At 34.3% G+C, this 22,158-nt stretch overlaps 1 long non-coding RNA gene across 1 annotated transcript in view; it reads right to left on the bottom strand.

Annotated features, from left to right (window-relative positions):
* The window catches only part of LOC309631164, an 87,818-nt gene extending 65,660 nt beyond the window's left edge, over positions 1 to 22,158 (bottom strand). Inside the window, exon 1 of the long non-coding RNA XR_014246117.1 lies at positions 1 to 22,158. This exon is cut by the window's left edge and continues 14,723 nt beyond it. This is a non-coding gene — a long non-coding RNA (uncharacterized lncRNA).

Genomic DNA, 22,158 nt, shown 5'->3' with positions numbered 1-22,158 from the left:
GCAATTTCCTAACAACTAATGATATTAAGCATTTTTTCAGTGATTATTGGTCATTTTTAGATCTTCTTTGGAAAAATGTTTATTCAAACACTTTGCCCATTTTTGAATTGGGTTATTTCTCATTTTATAATTAAATTGTAAGTGTTCTTTATGTGTTCTGGTACAAGTTCCTTATCAGATATATGATTTGTAAATATTTCCTCCCTATGGATTGTCTTTTCACTTCCTTGGTGGTATCCTCAACGTACAAAGGGCTTTTTAAATCGATAAAGTCCAACTTGTCAATCTTCTATCATTTGTGCTTTTGGTGACACATCTAAGAAATTGTTGCCTAATGCAAGGTCACAAAGATTTACTCCTGTTTTTTTTCTAGGACATTTATAGTTTTAGCTCTTACATTTAGGCTTATGATCCACTCTGAATTAATTTTTTGAGTATGGTGTGAGATAGGGAGAAAGCTTATTTTTTTAAGTTTTTACTCACGACGTGCAAAAATGTCAGTGACTTTACAGTAAAATGTACATTTATTACTTTATTCAAGAGCAAGACTTGAAACAACCTAGTGCCCTGGAGAATGTGTCCTTAAATTTCCAGCATGTGTATATTGACCCAGGAATGTGATATTACCCAGAATAAGATAAAATTACCTTAAATAATTTCATTTGATTGGTTGCAAGACCCAGGAATCCAAAGGAGTTCTTTTATGAGAGCCCTGTGCAAATAATATGGTACTCCCAAAACCCACTTGGAGAAAAACTAATTAGAGTGAATGAATTCTAGCAAATAGTGAGAACTTTAAGATACTTTTTATAATATTTTTTGAAAAACTTGATAAACATAAGGGGGCTATAGACATCCTGGCCCTGAGGATTAATTTTAAAAAATGAAAGGAAAAAAAAAGACCTTTAACTACACAAAGTGTACCCTCTGTCTACCTAAATCTTGCCTTCAGTGGCTATACAGCAAGAATGTAACCAGTGTCATTTTCCTATACTAGAACAGTCCACAGACCATTCTGGCTCAGGATTACAGGGAAAACAATTTTAGAAAGAAATGTTTCCAGAGAACTGCAGAACATGCCAGCACAATGCACATATTTTTATGAAAAATTTCTTTTGGTCAATCCAACTCTGTCATTAAAATGCAATTTTACTGTCCAAATATTATGTATTTTATATGTTTTCTTGCCATTTCCCACTATCCCCCAACCTCCTTCAGTATGGTCTTAGTCAAAGACAACATGCTGGGAAGAGCTGTCTTGACAATTGTCATTAAACTAAAATCTGCATGCTGTGGATCTCAGGCAAAGCAAACGTATTATTTCTAACTGCTTTTGAGGCATGTGTATGGAAAGGAAAGCAGCCCCCAGAAAGCCCCCCCAAAAACCAAAATGGTAACATCATAAATATGAAATTGGAGAGAAACTTTCATTTATTTAAAAATGTACAACATAAGTAAAGACAGATGCTGGTCTAAGGGCTGAGCAGGTGTGATTCTGTAGTGTACTTTGCCAAATGTAGGACAAGACAATTGTTAAACTCATTCTTCCCTGTGAACAGTTTATGTGGAAACTGAGTAGGATTTTCTTTCCGAAATTTATCCATTATTTTTAACAAATGGGAAGAAAGAGACGAAGCTGAAAACTTTTTGCCTGTCTCACAGCAATTGTTTTAAAAATATATAATTATTTGAAACTTGAAAACGGCAGAGTACAGGAAATTGTCATCAAACTGTGAGCTATACCTTTCTCACAACTCACAAGGCCAAATAATATCAGATGTTGAAAACCCAAAAATAAAAGTAAAAGGGAAATCAGTGGATTTCTTTTCAGGAAATTCTCAGGATGATAAATTTGACACTTCTCAAAATCACATCGTAGGGTTTTTAGGAAAATATCTGACAGCTTAAATGATACTTGAAAGAGAAAAAAATGGAAAATATCCCCAGGAAACAGAAAAAGACAAATATAAAGTAGTGACTCAAGGGCAACCTGAACTTATTGCCTTCTGATTTTCTTCACAAGAATACTTTTTTGCTGATTATTATAAGAAATAAATGTCAATGAGACAGTATGGCAGAAGTTGATTCTGCTAGGTTGGTAAAAATGTGAAGGATATTTTGTCTCTGAAATGTTGGCTGATAGTTTATAAATATGGTTTCTGGACAGATTGAAAACAAATGAACTTCAGTGTAAGATGTTTCAAGGTATGTTTTATGCTTTCTGGATCTATGAACAATCAGGTATTTAATGTTTAACCAGCCATGTACTATTTATTGGGGTAGAGGGGAAAAATCAAGTCTTTAATTCTGCTTTATATATTATTTTAAAAAAGGAATGAGAAAGCCCTTTGAGTGCTGTAATATGTACAACATATTTCCAACAAAAGGGTTTGGGTATGAACTTATAAACATGTGCTATATGTCAGGATATCCTATTTGAAATAACAGGAATGCATTGAGAAGAGTGACACTAAGCAATGCGGGGGAGGGGAGTGGAAGAGAAAGGTGGCATGGAAGATATTAAATCATGCTTCCTTCAGTCATTGCCAATTACATATTCAATTTCCACGTCAATGTTTAATATATCATCAGAGCAATGCATTATAATTCTAGGATCGTTGGTACAGTCATAGTAACATCACTCTGATATCATCTTAGACTCTGGCAAAGAGCCACATGTGCATGAAAGTTTAGCTATCCTGAGAAACATTTCTTGTATTTTTAAAATAATTAATGATTAATATTAAGCCAAACTCAAGAAACAACTCATTTGAAGAAGTGGAGGTCATTTTCCAACTGTTACTTCGTAGTGTACACTGGCATCATGCCAGGGAGACGGAGGGAAAGTCCTGTAATAAAATATGTTTTAATAAATTATTAATTTTTCATAGCCAGGCTAAAGATTTAGAGGGAGGATGGCATTTTCTAACTAGGGCACAGGCTTTTTGAGGTTAAAACTCTTTTTCTTTTGCCCAGCATTGCAATATGGATGAGCTTTTGCTCTAGCTTATTGTAACTACACTGCACAATCGATATTTAAATCCTGAAAGATCAGCAATAATGGATGCAAACTGAACAGATCAATATTTAGCCTTTTGTGGACTATAACTTTTATCTTAGCCCCAATTACTCTGTGGCACAGGGGTTGATTTTTAATGTCTTGGGTGTTTGGCATCTCACTAATATTAATTATTTTAAAAGGTAAAAAATGCATTGTGAGACACCTGTAGAGAGAAGTGTTGATAAAAATTATTCTAAAACTATGCTTAAATAGGTTCATTCTTTCAAGATCATTTGGTAATGATAAATTTCAATTGCGACATATATATTGGATTTTTAAAAAATTTACAAGGGATCAGATAATTTTAAAATTCATGAAAAGATATTTCCTTGGAATGTCCTTCAGCAATATTGCATTACCACTTGAAAGATGTTTGGCCAGTATATCTTTTTAGAATAAAAGCTAATTACAAATCTGATAAAATGTTGGCATTAAAATATTGTTTAATTTATTCAGATATCACAGTATAATCAATTATGATAATTTGTCTCTGAAGTTCTATAAAGGGTTTCAAGGAAATCAAGATTCTGGAAAAAAAAAAAAACACACTCTTTAGAAATAACAATTTCAATTTATCACTCTTGAGACAATAAGTGCTCATAAACATGACCTCTGTTCCCAAAAGCCCAACCCGATCTAATGCTAACAACAACAAAAACTGTATCTTTAGCAACTAAGTAAATTAGAACATTTACTTTTTAGAAGTATACAGGAGGAATCCTTTTTTGTAGAACTTCTATTTTTACAGTCTGTGTGTGTGTATGTGTGTGTGTTGCCTCAGAAATAAAAAGGGAGAAGGTAAAACTTCTACTTGGAGTAATCACACTGCAGTTGATTACTACTTAAAACTGGACAAAATACAAAAAGCCATTGCTTGAGGAATCTGAAAAGTAAATAAGAACAAGAAAATTGGGAAAGACATTAAAACTTGAAGAACAACTAATACGGTCTTTTTATGTTTCTCATTTTTGTTTCTTCTTTATCTCCCCACTGTGAGACATATTAAACTGTATGATGGATACCATCATCAATATCTCCTATAATCCCTCTTTCTGGCCAGAAGTCCAGGAAAAAAAGCCACCTGTGAGCTCAAGAAAGTAGGGATAATTCTTCTTTTTCTCCTTTTTGAAATTCTTGTAGCCCTGCTCCTTAGCCAGCCCCATTGCAAAACTATGATACTGCAGAGCAGAAGTGGCACAGGTACCTAAAGACTGGAGAAAAACTCTCAGCACTCTGGATTCAGGAACAGAGAAGAGGGGTCCTTTTATACAAAGAGTGTAGGAGAATTTTCAATATATGTTTTTTCTATCTCTTCTCTCTTTACTTTGCCCCAAGGGCGGGCCCAGATGTATGGAACTGCACAAGAACATGAGAGGCCAAAACACTGAGAGAATCTCATCTTTTTGGCCAGAGCAACCAAAAACAGTACCCCCCAAAACAAACAAAATACCAGCCCACAGAAGCTGCAGAGTGTCAGGGAAATCCCACAGAGGAGTGAGCTGGAGAATCTATATTTGGGTATGAACTAATGTAAGTCCTAAGCTCACCCCCAAGTGTCTAAGTACAGAACACACCCAAGAAGCATAGCCAAGGGTTTGAAAAGTGAACTACTATACAAACCACTCCCCAAGTCCCAACTCATGCTCTGAGTTGCTAAGGTAAAAGGTACACTCAAAGAACATAGTAAAAACTTTGAAAACTCAACTTAACATTAGAATCACCACCTGCAGAAGGCAGTCTGACTGCATTCTGTACATGAGTTGATTGCCTATTAAAAGAAACAAACAAAAATCAGTTGTCTCCTGGATTTTAAGAAGACCCAATTTCTTACAACATAGTTTCCAAACGTCCAGTATAGAATTGAAATTACCCAAAATATCAAAACCCAGGACAATATGACCAAGAGCCAGGGAAATCTGACCAATTTTCAACAGAAAAGGCAACCTACTGAGGAGAATCCTGAGATGACACAGATGTTGGAATTACCACATAAAGACTTTAAAGAAGTTATTATAATCATGCTTAATGAGGTAAATATAATCATTATTGAAATGAATGGGAAATTAGACATTCTAAGCAGAGAAATAGAAACCATAAAACAGAAGCAAATGGAAATTTTAGAAAAAAATTTCTGAAATTAAAAAAATCACTGGAAGGGGTCAATAGTAGAATGCAGATGACAGAGGAAAGAGATAGTAAATTTGAAGATAGAACAATAGAAATTATTCAATGTGAACAAAATCAAAAACAAAACAAAATGAACAAAGCCTTAGGGTCTTGTGAAATAGTACTTAAATGTTTAATATTTTTGTCATTGGAATTCCTGAAAGAGGAGAAAGAGTTGCATAAAGCATATCTGAAGAAACAGTAGTTGAAAGCATCCCCAAATTGGTGAAAGACATGCATTCACAGATTCAAGAAACTCAGTAAACTCCAAATTCATGACAGTCTTAAAAGTATTTATACATAGAGAGCTCCAGAATAAAATAAATATTAAAAACTGATATAAAAAAGAAATAGAAAAATCAACAATTATATTTGAACACTCCTCTGTAATTGATAGAGCAGGTAGAACATTAGCAAGGATACAAAAAAAAATCTTAATACCATCAACTAACTAGAAAAGGAGTTGACAAACTATGGCTTACCAATAAAATTGGGACTACCACCTTTTTTGGTATGGCCCACGAGCTAAGAATATTTTTTTATACTTTAAAATTGTTGCATTTTAAATGGTTACAATGTCCTCAATATTGCTCCCTGGTCTGGAAAGTCTAAAATATTTACTACTTTTCATTTTAATAAAAAGTTTGCTAATCTCTGAACTAGAAATTAATTGACATTTATAGAACCCTCTACTCAACAACTACAGAACAGATATTGTTCCAAGTGTTCATGGAATATTTACTAAGACCATATTTTGGACCATAAACCAAACCTTAAAAAAATCTAAAAGAATGGAAACCATACAAAGTATGTTCTCTGATAATGTCAGGACTAACATAGAAATTGATAACAGAAAGATAGCTGGAAAATTTTCAAATAGGTTGAAATTAAACATTCTACTTCTGTATAACTAATGGTTATAAGCATGAGTCACAAAGAAAAATAAAAACATTTTTAATAGAATTACTATACGTCAAAATTTGTGTAATGCAGCTAAAGTAGTGCTAAGAGGGAAATTTATAGCAGTAAATATTTGTATTAAAATAATAAAGATCTTAAATAATCAGAGTTTTCACCTTGAGAAATTGGAAAAAGAATAACAAATTAAATAAAAAGCAAGCAAAAGGAATTAAAAAATAAAGATGAGAACAAAAATAGTTATGTAAAAACAATAGAATCAGTGGAGACAAAAGATGGTTCTTAGAAAATATCAAGAAATGTATAAACCACTACTTAGACTGACCAAAAAAAAAAAAAAGAAGACTGAAATTAACAATAATATCAATAAAAGAGAGGATATTACTACAGATGCTAAAGATATAAAAGGTGAATATGGGAATAAAACAAACAAATCTAGGAATCATTGTTGGAAGAAATTAAAAATCTAAATATTTGCCAAAAAGACCATGTCTATAGATCAAAAGACTTAATGTTTAAGGTGGCAATACTACACAAACTGACCTACAGATTCAGTGCAATATCTATCAAAATTCCAGATTTCTCTTTCAAAGAAATTGACAAGATTATCCTAAAACTCTTACTGAAAATCAAAGAACCCAGAATAGCCAAAATTCTGAACAAGAACAGAGGTGAAGTACTCACACTTCCCAATTTTAAAATTTGGTATGAAGACACAGTAGTCAAAACAATGTGGTGCTGGTATAAGGGTAGACATATAGATAAATGGAATAGAATTGAGAGCCAGAAATAAACCTTCACATATATAGTAAATTGACTTTGACAAGTGTGCCAAGACAATTTAATTGGGAGAGAATAGTCTTGAAAAATTGTGTTGGGAAAACTGGATATCCACATGCAAATGGTTGAAGTTGAACTCCTTATACAATACACAAAAATTAATTCAAAATGAAACATGGATTTAAATTTAGGACCTAAAACTATGAAGTTTTGGAAGAAAATATAGTAAATCTTTGTGTCCTTGTTATAATCAAAATCTTCATCTATAGACATCAAAGGAACAAAGGACAAAAGAAAAATATAGAAAAATTGAACTTCATCATAATTAAATTCTTTTGCTCCAAAGGATATCATTAAGAAAGGGAAAAAGACAACCCATACAATGGGAGAAAATACTTGGGTATTTTATACATTTGTATCTGATGAGACTTGTATCTGGAATATTAAAAGAACTCTTACAAATAAATAATAAAAAGACAAAAGAAAAACAGCCCTTTTTTAAAAAGTGGGCAAAGATTTAAGTATATATTTATCCAAAGAAGATATACAAATGACTAAAAAGTATGTGAAAGATGCTTTACATCATTAGCCATAGGGAAATACAACTCAAAACCACAATAAAATCACTTTACACCCACTAGGATGGTTACATTAAATAACTCAGAAACAAACCAGTTGTTACAGAAAAACTGGAACCATCATACGTTGCTGATGTGACTGTAAACTGTGGCAGCTCCTTTGGAAAACAGTTTGACAGTTCCTCGAAATGTTAAACATAAAGTTACCATTGGGTGATGAAAATGTTCTAAAACTTATTGAGTTGATGCTTGCACAACTCTATGAATACACTGAACATCAGTGAACTGTACATCTTAATGCATGATTTGTATCTATGTGCATTATCAATAATGTTCTTATATAAAAATGAAACATAATCTATACATGGTGTGTATAGAAGTTTCATTTGCAATCACTAAAAACTGAAAACAACCCAAATATCCCTGAACTAAGGAATGCATGAACAAACAAAAATAGACAAAATAAAAATAGAAAGGAAGAAACTATTGATACATGCAACCACACGGATGAGTCTCAAATGAATTAGGCTACATGATAGAAGCCAATCACAAAAGTCAGCATATTGTGTGAATTGATTTATATGGCACTCTGGAAAAGACAAAGCTACAGTGCTGGAGAATAGATTAGTGGCTACAAGGGTTATAAATCAAAAGAAGCTTTGATTGCAAAAGGGTAGCATCAGGGATTTGTGGGGAGGTGATGGAACTCCTCTGTGTATTGATTTTGCTGGCGATTACACGACTCTATGCATGAGTCAAAAATGATAGAACTGTACTCCCCAAAGAGTTTATTTTATCATAAATAAATTTAACAATTTAATTAAAAAATACATGGTAAGTAAGTAATACATGGGAATGTAATATTTTTCTGTCCTTAATATGTGCCAGGCATTCTGTTAATTTCCTTAATATTGCTAGTCCTAGTGATGACAATATAGTGTTAGATACTATTATTCTCATGTTCCTTTCACAGGTGAGAAACTAAGGGTTTGAGAGTTTGAGAAACTTAATCAAAGTCACAAAACTAATACCTGTTGGAGCAGGGGATTTGAATCCAATCAATGTGATACTATGTCTTAGTCTATTTGGAATTCTGTAACAATATACCAGAGACCAGGTGGCTTAAAAACAACAAATATTTATCACAGTTCTGGAGGCCGGGAAATCCAAGACCAAGGTGCCATTAGGCTCAGTGTCTGGTTAGACCAGTTTTCTTCATTGACAGCCCACTTCTCCCTGTAACCTTACATAGAGGAAGGGGCAAGGGAGCTTTTTTGGGCCTCTTTTACAAGGGCCTAATCTCATCCATGAGGACTCCACCCTCATGACCTACTTACCTCCCAAAGACTCCACCTGCTAATACCATTTGGGGGTTGGTATTTCAACATATGAATTTTGGAGGGACACAAGCATTCAGAACATACCACACTAGACATGAGACTCTTAAGCCTTATGCATAATGTCTTTCCATACACTGTCTTTTTTTATTTGTTCAGGAAAATAAAATGCCCATGGAGTAAGTGGTTGGAATAATTACTGCTCCATGGTTAGGAACTACAAAATCAACAAGAAAATCTGTAATTTTGATAAGTTATATAAAGAACCTTGCAAAGAATGCAATTGACCTGTGTCTGTGTGCTCCTCTGTCCAACAAATTGATACGGATGTTCAATGAAGAATAAACATCTACTGATGTGATGCTAAGATCACAGAGTCCTAACCCCTTTTTTAATTAAATTTTTAATTTATATTATAGTTGATTTACAATGTTGTGTTAGTTTCAGGTGTACAGCAAAGTGATTCAGTTATACATATACATATATCCATTCTTTTTCAGATTCTTTTCCCATATAAGTTATTACAGAATATTGAGTAGAGTTCCCTGTGGTATACAGTAGGTCCTTGTTGGTTATCTGTTTTATATACATTAGTGTGTATATGTTAATTCCAAACTCCTAACTTATCCCTCCTCCCCACCAATGTTTCCCCTTTGGTAACCATAAATTTGTTTTCAAAGTCTGTGAGTCTGTTTCTGTTTTGTAAATAAGTTCATTTGTGTCGTATTTTAGATTCCACATATAAGTGATACCATATGGTATTAGCCTTTCTCTGTCTGACTTATTTGACTCAGTATGACAATCTCTAGGTCCATCCATGTTGCTGCAAATGGCATTATTTTATTCTTTTTTTATGGCTGAGTAATATTTCATTGTATATATGTACCACATCTTCTTTATCCATTCCTCTGTTGATGGATATTTAGGTTGCTTCCATGTCCTGGCTATTGTAAATAGTGCTTCAATGAACATTGGGGTGCATGTATCTTTTCAAATTATTGTTCTGAGGAGTGGGTTTGCTGGATCATATGGTAGTTCTATTTTTAGTTTTGTGAGGAACCTCAATACTGTTCTCAATAGTGGTTGTAGCAATTTATATTCCCACCAACAGTGTAGGAGGGTTCCCTTTTCTCCATACTTTCTTGAGAATTTATTGTTTGTAGACATTTTGTTGATGGCCATTCTGACCAGTGTGAGGTGATACCTCATTGTAGTTTTGATTTGCATTTCTCTAATAATTAGTGATGTTGAGCATCTTTTCATGTGCTTTTTGGCCATCTGTATGTCTTCTTTGGAGAAATGTCTATTTAGATCTTCTGCCCATTTTTTGATTTGGTTGTTTGTTTTTTGATATTGAGCTGCATGAGGTGTGTGTATGTTTTGTAGATTAATCCCTTTTCGGTCACTTTGTTTGCAAATATTTCCTCCCATTCTGTGGGTTGTCTTTTTGATTTGTTTATGGTTTCCTTTGCTGTGCAAATGCTTTTAAGTTTAATTAGGTCCCATTTGTTTATTTTTATTTTCATTACTCTAGGATGTGGATGCAAAAATATAATTGCTGCGATTTATGTCAAAGAGTGTTTTGCCAGTGTTTTCTTCCAAGAGTTTTATAGTATCCAGACTTACATGTAGGTCTTTAATCTATTTTGAGTTTATTTTTGTGTACGGTATTAGGGAGTGTTCTAATTTCATTCTTTTACATGTAGCTGTCCAGTTTTCCAGCACCGTTTATTGAAGAGACTGCCTTTTCTCCAGTGTATATTCTTGACTTCTTTGTCATAGATTAGTTGACCATAAGTGTGTGGGTTTATTTCTGGGCTTTATATCCTGTTCCATTGATCTATACTTCTGTTTTTGTATCAGTACCATCCTGTTTTGATGTCTGTAGCTCTGTAGTATAGTCTGCACTCAGGGAGTCTGATTCTTCCAGCTCCATTTTTCTTCCTCAGTAAAGCTTTGGCTATTCAGGGACTTTTGTGTTTCCAAACAAATTTAAAAATTTTTTGTCCTAGTTCTGTGAAAAATATAATTGGTTATTTGATAGGGATTGCATTGAATCTGTAGATTGCCTTGGGTAGAATAATCATCTTGATTGTTCCGGTCCAGGAACATGGTACATCTTTCCATCTGTTTCTGTCATCTTCGGTTTATCAATATCTTATAGTTTTCATAGTATGGGTCTTTTGTCTCCTTAGGTAGGTTTATTCCTAGGTATTTTATTCTTTTTGATGTGATGGTAAATGGGATTGTTTCCTTAATTTCTCTTTCTGCTCTTTCGTTGTTAGTGTATAGGAATGCAAGAGATTTCTGTGTATTAATTTTGTATCCTGCAACTTTACTGAATTCACTGATGAGCTGTAGTAGTTTTCTAGTAGCTTCTTTAGGATTTTCTAGGTATAGTATCATGTCGTCTGCAAACAGAGATAGTTTTACTTCTTCTTTTCCAGTTTGGATTCCTTCTATATCTTTTTCTTCTCTGAATGCCTTGGCTAGGACTTCCAAAACTGTTGAATAAAAGTGGCGACAGTGAACATCCTTGTCTTGTTCCTGATCTTAGCAGAATTGCTTTCAGCTTTTCACTATTGAGAATGATGTTAGCTCTGAGTTTGCATTTTTGGCCTTTATTATGTTGAGGTGAGTTCTCTCTATGCCCACTTTCTGGAGAGTTTTTTTTTTTTTTTTTTTATCATAAATGGGTGTCGAATTTTGTCAAAAGCTTTTTCTGCATCTATTGAGATGATCATCTGGTTTTTATTCTTCAGTTTGTTAATGGGGTGTATCACACGGATTGATTTGCGGTTATTGAAAAATCCTTGCATCTGTGGGATAAATCCCACTTGAACATGGTGTATGATCCTTTTAATGTATTGTTGGATTCAGTTCACTAGCATTTTGTTGAGGATTTTTGCATCTATATTCAACAGTGATATTGGCCTGTAATTTTCTTTTTTTGTGGTATCTGTGACAGGTTTTGGTATCATGGTGATGGTAGCCTCATAGAATGAGTTTGGGAGTATTCCTTCCTCTGCAGTTTTTTGGAAGACTTTCTAAAGGAGAGGTGTTAACTCTTCTCCAGATGTTTGATAGAATTCACCTGTGAAGCCATCGGGTCCTGGACATTTTTTAATCACTGTTTCAATTTCAGTACTTGCGATTGTTCTCTTCACATTTTCTATTTCTTCCTGGTTCAGTATTGGAAGGTTGCACCTTTCTAAGAATTTCTCCATTTCTTCTAGATTGTCCATTTTATTGGCATATAATTGCTTGTAGCAGTCTCTCATGATGCTTTGTATTTTGTGGTGTCCATTGTACTTCTCCTTTTCCATTTCTAAATTTATTGGTTTGAGCCCTCTCCCTTTTTTTCTTGATGAGTCTGGTTAAAGGTTTATGAGTTTTGATTATCTTTTCAAAGAACCAGCTATTAGTTTTATTGATCTTTGCTATTGTTTTCTTCATCTCTATTTCATTTATTTCTCCTTAATCTTTATGATTTCTTTCCTTCTACTAATTTTGGGTTTTGTTTGTTCTTATTTCTCTAGTTGTTTTAGGTGTAAGGTTAGATTGTTTATTTGAGATTTTTCTTATTTCCTGAGGTAAGATTGTATTGCTATAAACTTTCCACTTAAAACTGCTTTTGCCACGTCCCATAGGTTTTGGATCGTCATGTTTTTGTTTTCATTTGTCTTTAGGTACTTTTTAATTTCCTCTTTGATTTCTTCAGTTATCCTTTTTTTTTGGTAACATATTATTTAGCTTCCACATGTTTGTGTTTTTTAAAGTTTTTTTCCTGTAGTTGATTTCTAATCTCATAGCATTGTGGTTGAAAAAGATATTTGATATGACTTCAATATTCTTAAATTTCCCCAGGCTTGATTTGTGGCCCAGATATGATCAATCCTGGAGAATTTTCCATGTGCACTTGAGAAGAAAGTGTATTTTGCTGCTTTCGGGTGGAATGCGCTATAAATATCAGTTAAGTCCAGCTGGTCTAATGTGTCATTTAAGGCTTGTGTTTCTTCATTCATTTTCTGTCTAGATGATCTGTCCATTGATGAAAGTGGGGTGTTAAAGTCCCCCACTATTAATGTGTTACTGTCAATTTCTCCTTTTATGGCTGTTAGCATTTGCCTTATATATTGAAGTGCTCCTATGTTGGGTGCATATATATTTACAATTGTTATATCTTCTTTCTGGATTGATCCCTTGATCATTATGTAGTGTCCTTCCTTGTCTCATGTAACAGACTTTATTTTAAAGTTGGTTTTGTCTGATATTAGTATTGCTACTCCAGCTTTCTTTTGATTTCCATTTGCATGGAATAACTTTTTCCATCCCCTCACTTTCAGTCTGTATGTGTCCCTAGATCTGAAGTGGGTCTGTTGTAGACAGCATATATACAGGTCTTGTCTTTGTATTCCGTCAGCCAGTCTGTGTCTTTTGGTTGGAGCATTTAATCCATTTTTATTTAAGGTAATTATTAATATGTATGTTCTTATTGCCATTTTGGTAATTGTTTTGGATTTGTTTTTGTAGGTTTTTTTTTTCTTCCCTTCCTCTTTTGTTCACCTTCTCTTTTGATTTGATAACTATCTTCAGTGTTGTGTTTGGATTGCTTTTGTGTGTATGTGTGATTGTAGATTCTACTGTAGATTTTTGGTTTGCAATTCCCATGAAGTTTTGATATACTAGTCTATATATATACAAGATCATTTTAAGTTGCTGGTCTCTTAATTTCCAATGCATTTCCAATGTCTTGCATTTGTACTCTCCTGTTCTCATGATTGCTGGTTTTGATATTATATTTAAATGTGGATGATTTCCTACCTTTACTTTATGTTTGCCTTTACTGGTGAGCTTTACCATTTGTAATTTTCATGTTTCTAGTTGTGGTCTTTTCTTTTCCACCTAGAGAAGTTCCTTTAGCATTTGTTGTAAAGCTGTTTTGGTGGTTCTCAATTCTCTTTAGCTTTTGCTTGTCTGTAAAGCTTTTGATTTCTCTATTAAATCTGAATGAGAGCCTTGCTGGGTAGAATATTCTTGGTTGTAGGTTTTTCCCTTTCATCACTTTAGATATATCGTGCCACTCCCTTCTGGCCTGCTGAGTTTCTGCTGAAAAAATCAGCTGATAACCTTATGGGGATTCCCTTGTGTGTTATTTTTGCTTTTCTCTTCTTGTTGCTTTTAATATTTTCTTTGTCTTTAATTTTTGTCAACTTGATATGTGTCTCAGCATGTTCCTCCTTGGGTTTATCCTGTATGGGACTCTCTGTGCTTCCTGGATTCGAGTGTTTCCTTTCCCATGTTAGGGTAGTTTTCAGCTAGTATCTCTTCAAATATTTTCTCAGGCCCTTTCTTTCTCTCTTCTCCTGTGACCCCTGTAATGTGAATGTTGGTGCATTTAATGTAGTCCTAGAGGTCTCTTAGATTGTCCTCTTTTCTTTTCATTCTTTTTTCTTTATTATGTTGTGCGGCACTGATTTCCACCATTCTGTCTTCCAGCTCACTTATTTATTCTTCTGCCTCATTTATTCTGCTGTTGATTCCATCTAGTGTATTTTTCATTTCAGTTATTGTATTGTTCATCTCTGTTAGTTCTTTAAAGCTTCTAGCTCTTTGTTCAACATTTCTTGTCTCTTCTCAGTCTGTGCCTCCATTCTTTTTCTGAGTTCTTGGATCATCTTTACTATCATTACTCTGAATTCTTTTTCAGGCAGATTGCCTATCTCTACTTAGCGTTATTCTGTGGTTTTATCTTGTTCCTTCGTCTAGAACATATTTCTCTGCCATCTCATTTTCTCTAACTTTCTGTGTTTGTGGACTCCATTCTGCAGACTGCAGGATTTCTACCCCTTTTTTGATCTTACCTCATGATAGGAATTTTGTGAAATTGTACAAATTCTAATTCATAGATTGGGATACACTCTGCATTGTTTATGAATTATTCTAAGGTCATCTCCCTAAACCCCACAGAAAATCTTTTTTTCTAATTCAGAAATATTTCATCTCATAATCTATACAGTCAATCAAAAGTTCTTCGAAAGAATTAAACTGGCACATATACTAGCTTTTTATTCCAGGTGTTTTGACAAGCACATACTACTACTACAGTTATCCTTAGTTAGTTGAACAATACTATCCACTATAGCAAACTGTATCCTCCTGTTGACTTACCAGTAGTGAGAAGAGATAAACTTTCTGTCAACCAAAGTTAATGTCTTCAGTCATTCAGGAAAATAATATCTGATTCCTTCTTCTGTTAGGCTGAATTGAATACAATTTATTTTAATTGTTCATTTATATGAACCCATTGTTTCCAATATAATTTGACCTTTAAGTGGATTAGACATTTGTTGTATTTTGATCAACATATAAGTGTTCAGAACATATTAGCATCTTAATCAAAGGTGAGGAGAGAACAATTAAAAAGAAAACATCAGAACTGATTTTTATGAGAAGTTTCTGACCTGTATTATTTTCCATTCCACACTCTTAATCTAATATAATTGTGATTGAAAAAAACTATATCATTTTCACATTTCTGGAGACGAACTACACCAAAATCAAACAAATGTTCATGGGAATGTCTAATGTTTGTCTTCTTCCACCAAATAAAGTCATTCACATTTTGTCAGCAATCTCTTTTTCACTTTTGGGTTTACATTTCATTTTTCATCAAGCTTCTTTATGTGTCAGTTAGTGGGATATTAACATGTGGAAGTGAAGTTCAGTAACTGCTAACCTTCTTAAATAAGGAAGATGATACATTTTAAGGAAATAAATTTTTAAAAAACTATTTTGAATTTCTTATCATTTTATGGCATATAATATTAAAGGATTATTTTTGAATGATTTACCACCAACAAAAATGTTATATGTTCTTGAATATTTGTTATTCATTTAATGCTAATTAGATGAGTAATGCTCCCTCTGTATTCATTGGGTATATTACAGATCTTTTCAAATTAACTCTCACTTTCAAATATTCTAGTAATTTAACCATGAATCAATCCATACATTCTTTTATTTGCCAAAACAGCATAGCTCTTTCCATCCAATGAAAGAAGACTAGCTTCATTTATATATCTTACCACTGGATTTCATTGATCATAATTATTTTTTTATGACTAAATTCAAAATCATTTCTTAGTTTTCTACATTTATTTTGTGGTCATTTGGAATTTCTCAAGCAATGTAACATCCAAGTATATCATTGATCCTGTGGGAAACCATCTTCAATTTTCTTAAAATATAAACCTAGTACATTTAAATAAGAGAGATATGGACTGTAAAACTTGAGCTTGCCTTTATAACTAAATATTCTCTCTCTGTGGTTACTACTAAAACCAGGTGGTATCCATTCTCAGAACTTAGTACTTTCTCTTTTCTCCTTCAGCAACATGTCTAAATGTTGTATCACCACATTTTATTGTGTTTACTCCATAAGCTGCCAGTACAGTGAAGATGACAGGCATACACAAGGAAGAGGAAAACAAAAGAAATCTCTAATCACCTGAATATTTAAGGCAAAAAGGAAGTTGTGGTTAAGTATGTTTCTTTTATAATTATCAACTCCTAAAGAGTCCCTGATGCCTCAGCTTACTGATGACCATCATTTACATTCTATTACTCATTCAGATTTCCCATTGGGGTAATTCACATTAGGGTTACTGAAAGACCCTCTTGTCCGTATCTCCGAGAGTTCTGTGGTTAGAGCATATCATGAATCTCTCTCTCCACTGATTACTCCCTTTACGGTCTAGGCTGGAAATTTTTTGAAACTTGAGAATGTTTCATTCCACAAACCACAACTGTCATTAAGTAGAATAAATAGGAACCAGAAAAACAAGCACTGAGATTTTCTTGAACGTGTCTCAGAGTCTGGTTCTTAATATACTTGTCAGTTTCTTTTAGTTTTCTGGACCTTAATAACTTGAAACTCATATACCAGTGAGAATATTAGCAGCATGAAGAAATGTTGACTGTGATAAGGTAACTGAGTAGCTGGAGCCTCTTTTGTGTAAGAGTATTGTATTCCTTATGATCACCCTGATTATCAATATAATTGGCTTATGCAGTTATCCTGTAGTATATAAAAAGTCAGAATTCTGTTCTATATCTCTGTCTTCTGTAATTGTTGGAGAGAAATGTACTATAAGCTCAAGTTTCAACTCTTCAATTTGAGAACTGTTACATATTATATTTAGTTTGAGCTACAGTTCATATTACCTTAAACAATATTCTTTAAGGATATAAGAGGTTTGAGGGACTGCTGGAATGTCTTCCTTGAAACCCTGAAACTTTCTCTATTTCTCTCTCTCTGAAACAAAATCCTTTATCACATTTTCCCAATTAATTATAAAAGTTAAAAATTAAATCTTACTTTTGTCCCCCACATTAATCCTAAGTAGATCAGTTATTTTGTCCATATTAATGGAAGCATAGCACTAGTGAGATTTAATTTCAAACTTTTGTAATTATAGCTAAAATTAAATTTTACCATGGATGAATTGTCCACGTCCTAGATGAAAGCCGACTAGGAGGATTAGCAACTGGACCTCCAGGATGACTTATGTTATCTCTGATAATTAATTAAAATCAATGTGTAGAGGCCTATATTTGGAAATTAAAGGAGTTTCCAAGCAGGGATTTTTCAAATTCCCTTACAAGGTTGGCGTAAGGGGTACAAGAGGGAGTAGTAGTACTTTGAGGAAACTCCAAAAGATCATAAAGTAGTATGGTGAACCTTTGGTCCTTATTCTGCTTACTGAATTACATAGGATTAAGTGCCCTTCCTGATGTACTGGAGAAATCTCATAAAGTTGTTGACAAAAATGATTTTTACTGCCCTTAAGTCTAAACAGTTGAGATGCCACTATTGGGAGTAAGAAGATTGGATAATTTGTCCTTATATTTGAGCCTGTATAGAGAAATATAGGAAAATGGGGAGGATCCTCATTAACCTTGAAGAATCTAAGTGAAGGAAAATACAAACACAAATTTCTGGTTAAATCTTAAAACATAAATGTTTTAATTCTAATGCCAAAGTAGAGAAAGGTGCAGTGTAGTTAGAGTGTAGACACCTACTAGCAAAACAGGATATTATGTTAAAAGCAATGCCCAGAGAAAGTTTTTGAAACATTCAAAGAAAAAGGTCTTATAAATTTCCAAAGTAGTAATCAGAGCAAACATTAACAAGTCCAGTCATCTAAGCAACTGAATGTTTTCCTGGGTTTTTTGCTTTTTTATAAAAGCCATACCAGATCTCAGTGCTTTATATAAAATTGTCACACCATTAATAAGTCCAGCAGGGCATCTGTTTCCTTTTCCCTGGCAGCCCTATGTTTCCAAGTGCAAGGTTGTACTTAGAACAGCAGCTTCCCCTTTTACAGCCAGTTCTGACATGTTCATATGTGTGTCTCCCTTTCAGTGATAGCACCTGTAGTGTGGATGGAAGTACTTTCTTGCCTTTCTCCTCAATATCTGTCCAGTCTTGATGTATACACTCATCCTGATTGTATCTTAAGAGAGAATATTTTTGACACTGCTAATGAGAAATTGAGTGTTTTTTCTATAAATTAAATAGACTATGAATGACAGAAAGTGTAAGATTTATGCCTCATCTATAATCTCATAGCAATTGTGTTTGTGTGGGGAAGGGATAGAATAAACCTTGATTTTGCTCATTCTATCCTAATACATATTTACTGTAGATTTGATGGATTTCTTTCCTTCACCTCCTTCCTTACTATTTTCTTTATGTTTAGCTCTGACCGTTTGAGTTTTCAGAGTGGGCTGAGCCACCCTCTACTACCAACCAGGCTAGCCTTGAATTTAACTTGAAAAACAGGTAAAATGTTACACATGCTACTTCTAAGCCCAGTCTTTTGTTAATGTGGCCTACATTAGGAAACTTGTCCTGCACTCGTTTGCCTGAGCTTGTGCTCATGTTGTCCACGCTCTTCTTTTTCTCTCAGTCCTATGACAGTTGTAGCCTCAGCCCACTCCAGTGCACTGCAGTCTTCTCTGCTCTGCATTCATAGCATTTTATGCCCTGGTTCTTCAAATAGAAACTTTATTTTGAATTGCTCTGTGGGCTTTCTTGTACTGTTGAATTAATATGTGATGTTGGCATTTTACTAAGATTTCCAAGTACATTTAGTTCATCTGTATAACTAGACTATAATGTGCACAATATGCATTTTTGTATCCTGCCCATCTTTCTTTCGCCCTCTCCCCTGATGCACTAAGATAGTATCTTGACTGCAATAGTTGCTCAGTACATTTTTGTTAATGCACATTTTGGTTGCCACTTCTAAGTAGAGAGATCAAATCTAATTCCTCTTTTATAATGGCTTAGATGTTTTTAATAATTTGATCAGAACTAGCAGATATATGACCAAGGAGAATTGAGGGAATGAAAGTTGAAAAAATATTCTGTTGTGGAGCACTAACTGAGTTGGTGTCTGCTGCTATTTTGTCTGAGTGGATGATGATTCAGTGATCATCTATCATTCTGGGAAAATAGGTTCACTCATTTTGTCCTAGAATGTAGTAATAACATAATAGCTTCAATAACATTTTTTTTTTTCCAAAGGAGAAGCAACATGTTAAAAGCCAAATTCACAGTGGAGAGACCATGGCCTTCCATAATTATCATCATCTACAATATGATCTAAATTATCAATGTTGCCACTATTAGGCCACTAATAATCAACAGTTCATAGTCACAAATTTCCTTTGACAGAACCGCATGTCGGACATCTGTTACAACTGCACGCCATTGCTTCTGCATATTTATATTAACCTCCTTATTGACCTAATATCTGTCTTCTGCTTCCAGACACAACATAAGGAGGTGCTCTGAACTCCGTTCTGAGAGCTGCAGGGCTCGCCACCATGTTAGGCAGCAGTGTATGTCCTGAGATCCTGTGCCTATCAGCCAGTTGAATCTCATGTTAGATTTTATGCCACATAGCTAGAATTTCACTCAAAAGCTATTGAATGCATTAGAAAGATTACTTTGCCCCTTCTGACTCTAGCAGAAGCAGTCATCTAGAACACTCTGGAAAGGCTATGAATTGATAGCCCCTGAGCTTAACAGTTGGAAATAACAAAGGACAGGCTGGCTGTTATGACAGTGTCCAACACTGAAAGTCCACAGGTTCTCAGGTTCTCTGTACAGTTTTACTTAGAGCACACATCTTCCTTTTCAGTCATAAGAGAGCATTGACTTTATGCTTGTCTTTGACTCTACAAGCCCCTTGGTCATACTAACCAGTAAAATACACACCCCCAAATGCTTCTTTTAGGTTTTTCTCTACCCTTTCCAGAGGTTTCTAAATGCTCTTAGGTTGGAACTGACTCTACCATGAAGCTTTCATTTATTTTTTAAACTTTAACTCTTCTGCTTTTGTCAGCAGAAAGGGAATGTGATATCTATATTTTAAAAAGTGACCTACGGAATTTTCTTTTAGGTATCTGAATAAAATTCCTGAGTGGGATTATCATTTTTATCATTGTCTTAGTATATGACCACTCTCTTACGTTTGCCCAGAAATGCATATAATAAACGATAACTTTCTGTGCTAACTCTATTATTTCTTCTTTTAACCTATTGAACATTCCCTGTATGCCAGAAGAGAGTTCACTGTCTCTCAGTTTTTCCCTCCCTTCTCAGTTATTCAGATTGTATCACAACTGTAGACTATGTTTATGTCCTTACACCTGAGACTCTCCCTCCTACACATTTCCCAGGCTGCTTTGTCCTTTATAAGAGTCCCAATGTGTCCCAGATAATGGAAGGAAAACGGTTGGGAGGACGCGGGTAAAACCTCCAGACGAAATGTGCAAAGAACTGATTTTCATGGTTTAATGCAGTTGTCTACACTATGCATCCCTAAGACCTATCACAGCTTTGGGATGAGGTCAGAAATGGGATGACACAGAGAAATATCATAAGCCTCCAAATAGAGATAAGAAATACATGCCAGTCATTACCACACTCCATTCTGCACCAATAATTATCACTCTTGTTCAGAGAGCTACTGGGAAAAGAAACATCGACTTTGCGGCAGGAAGGTGAGCACCAGATGTAGGACATTTTTCTGAGTTAAATAAGGTGGGAAGGATGGGGTTATATCTAAAGGAGACAATAAGCCTCTCTTGGTGAGATAATGTAATCAGTTTTTCTAATCATAGGAATTTGGGCAGAGGTAGGTGTAAAATGTTTAGTAAGAGAAGAATTTGCTAAATTGTATGGCCTTTTAGAAGGGGAAAGTTTAATAATAAAAGGAGTGCTAACTTAAAAGCACCTCTATTAGTATAGTTTATGAAGTAAGATATCACCTGACATGAACAATTTCTTGGATTTCATTAGGCATATAATAATCACTCCTTTTGATACTCTCCTATGGGAGAGGGGCTAGGGACAGTTAAAAAATACACATATACTATGAAAATCACGCCACAACTTTAGCAGGTGGGTGCCCCATTTTAAAGAGGAGGAAAATTAAACGTGGGGATGTTAGGTAATTCATTTAAGGTCACAGAGCTAGTAAGGTGGTGGAGTAAGTAAGTTTCCCCTGTCACCAAAGCTTTCCATTGAACTAATGCAATCACATCTTGTGATTTAAAGCCAGCTAATGGCTGTTTGTTTTCACTTTAACTAGGGCATTAACATATTTTACATGATTTTTTTGGATTAAAATCTTGTAGATGAAACAATATGCTTGCTTTGGTGCTGGCATGGAATTAGAAGATCTTTTATTTCCTCTGCACAGTCTAGGAAGTGTTAAGAGAAGGGAAGATATTTTCCCATGCACTGTGTTATTAGGTGCACTGTCTTTGGAGACCAATAAAATTTGTTTGTTTTCTCCAGAGAAGACACAATGATGCAGGATTTTCAGTTTGAACAATCCACACACAAAAGAAACAACAGTGGTTTCCATCTGTGTAAACTAGATGACAAACAACAAGAATCATTGGAAGCCAGGTACTTCCCAGGTTTAAATCACTAGAAAAGTAAGATTCTGTCATGTCTTGATAAAGTGTGTCTTTAAAAATAACAAATGCAGTAGCCTCTGAAGAGAATTATATTAGAGGAAGCTCAAAGAGATAGGATCTAATACAAAGCCTAAAATACTGAACCAGGAATGTACGTTGTGTAGGTTGACAAATACACTAAAAGTTGACACTTTATTTTACTTGGTCACCCTATGTGAGAGTATATATGCATCTCAGTTGTATGGGGTTAGCTGAGTTTTTATCCTTTTTAATTTTGTCCCAGTATTCTCTCTAGATGAATAAATTGTGTGTGTGT

This window comes from Balaenoptera borealis, assembly GCF_965194805.1.
Source record: "Balaenoptera borealis genome assembly, chromosome: 6".
Classification (NCBI taxonomy): domain Eukaryota; kingdom Metazoa; phylum Chordata; class Mammalia; order Artiodactyla; family Balaenopteridae; genus Balaenoptera; species Balaenoptera borealis.
This window is presented reverse-complemented; position numbering and strand designations above follow the sequence as displayed.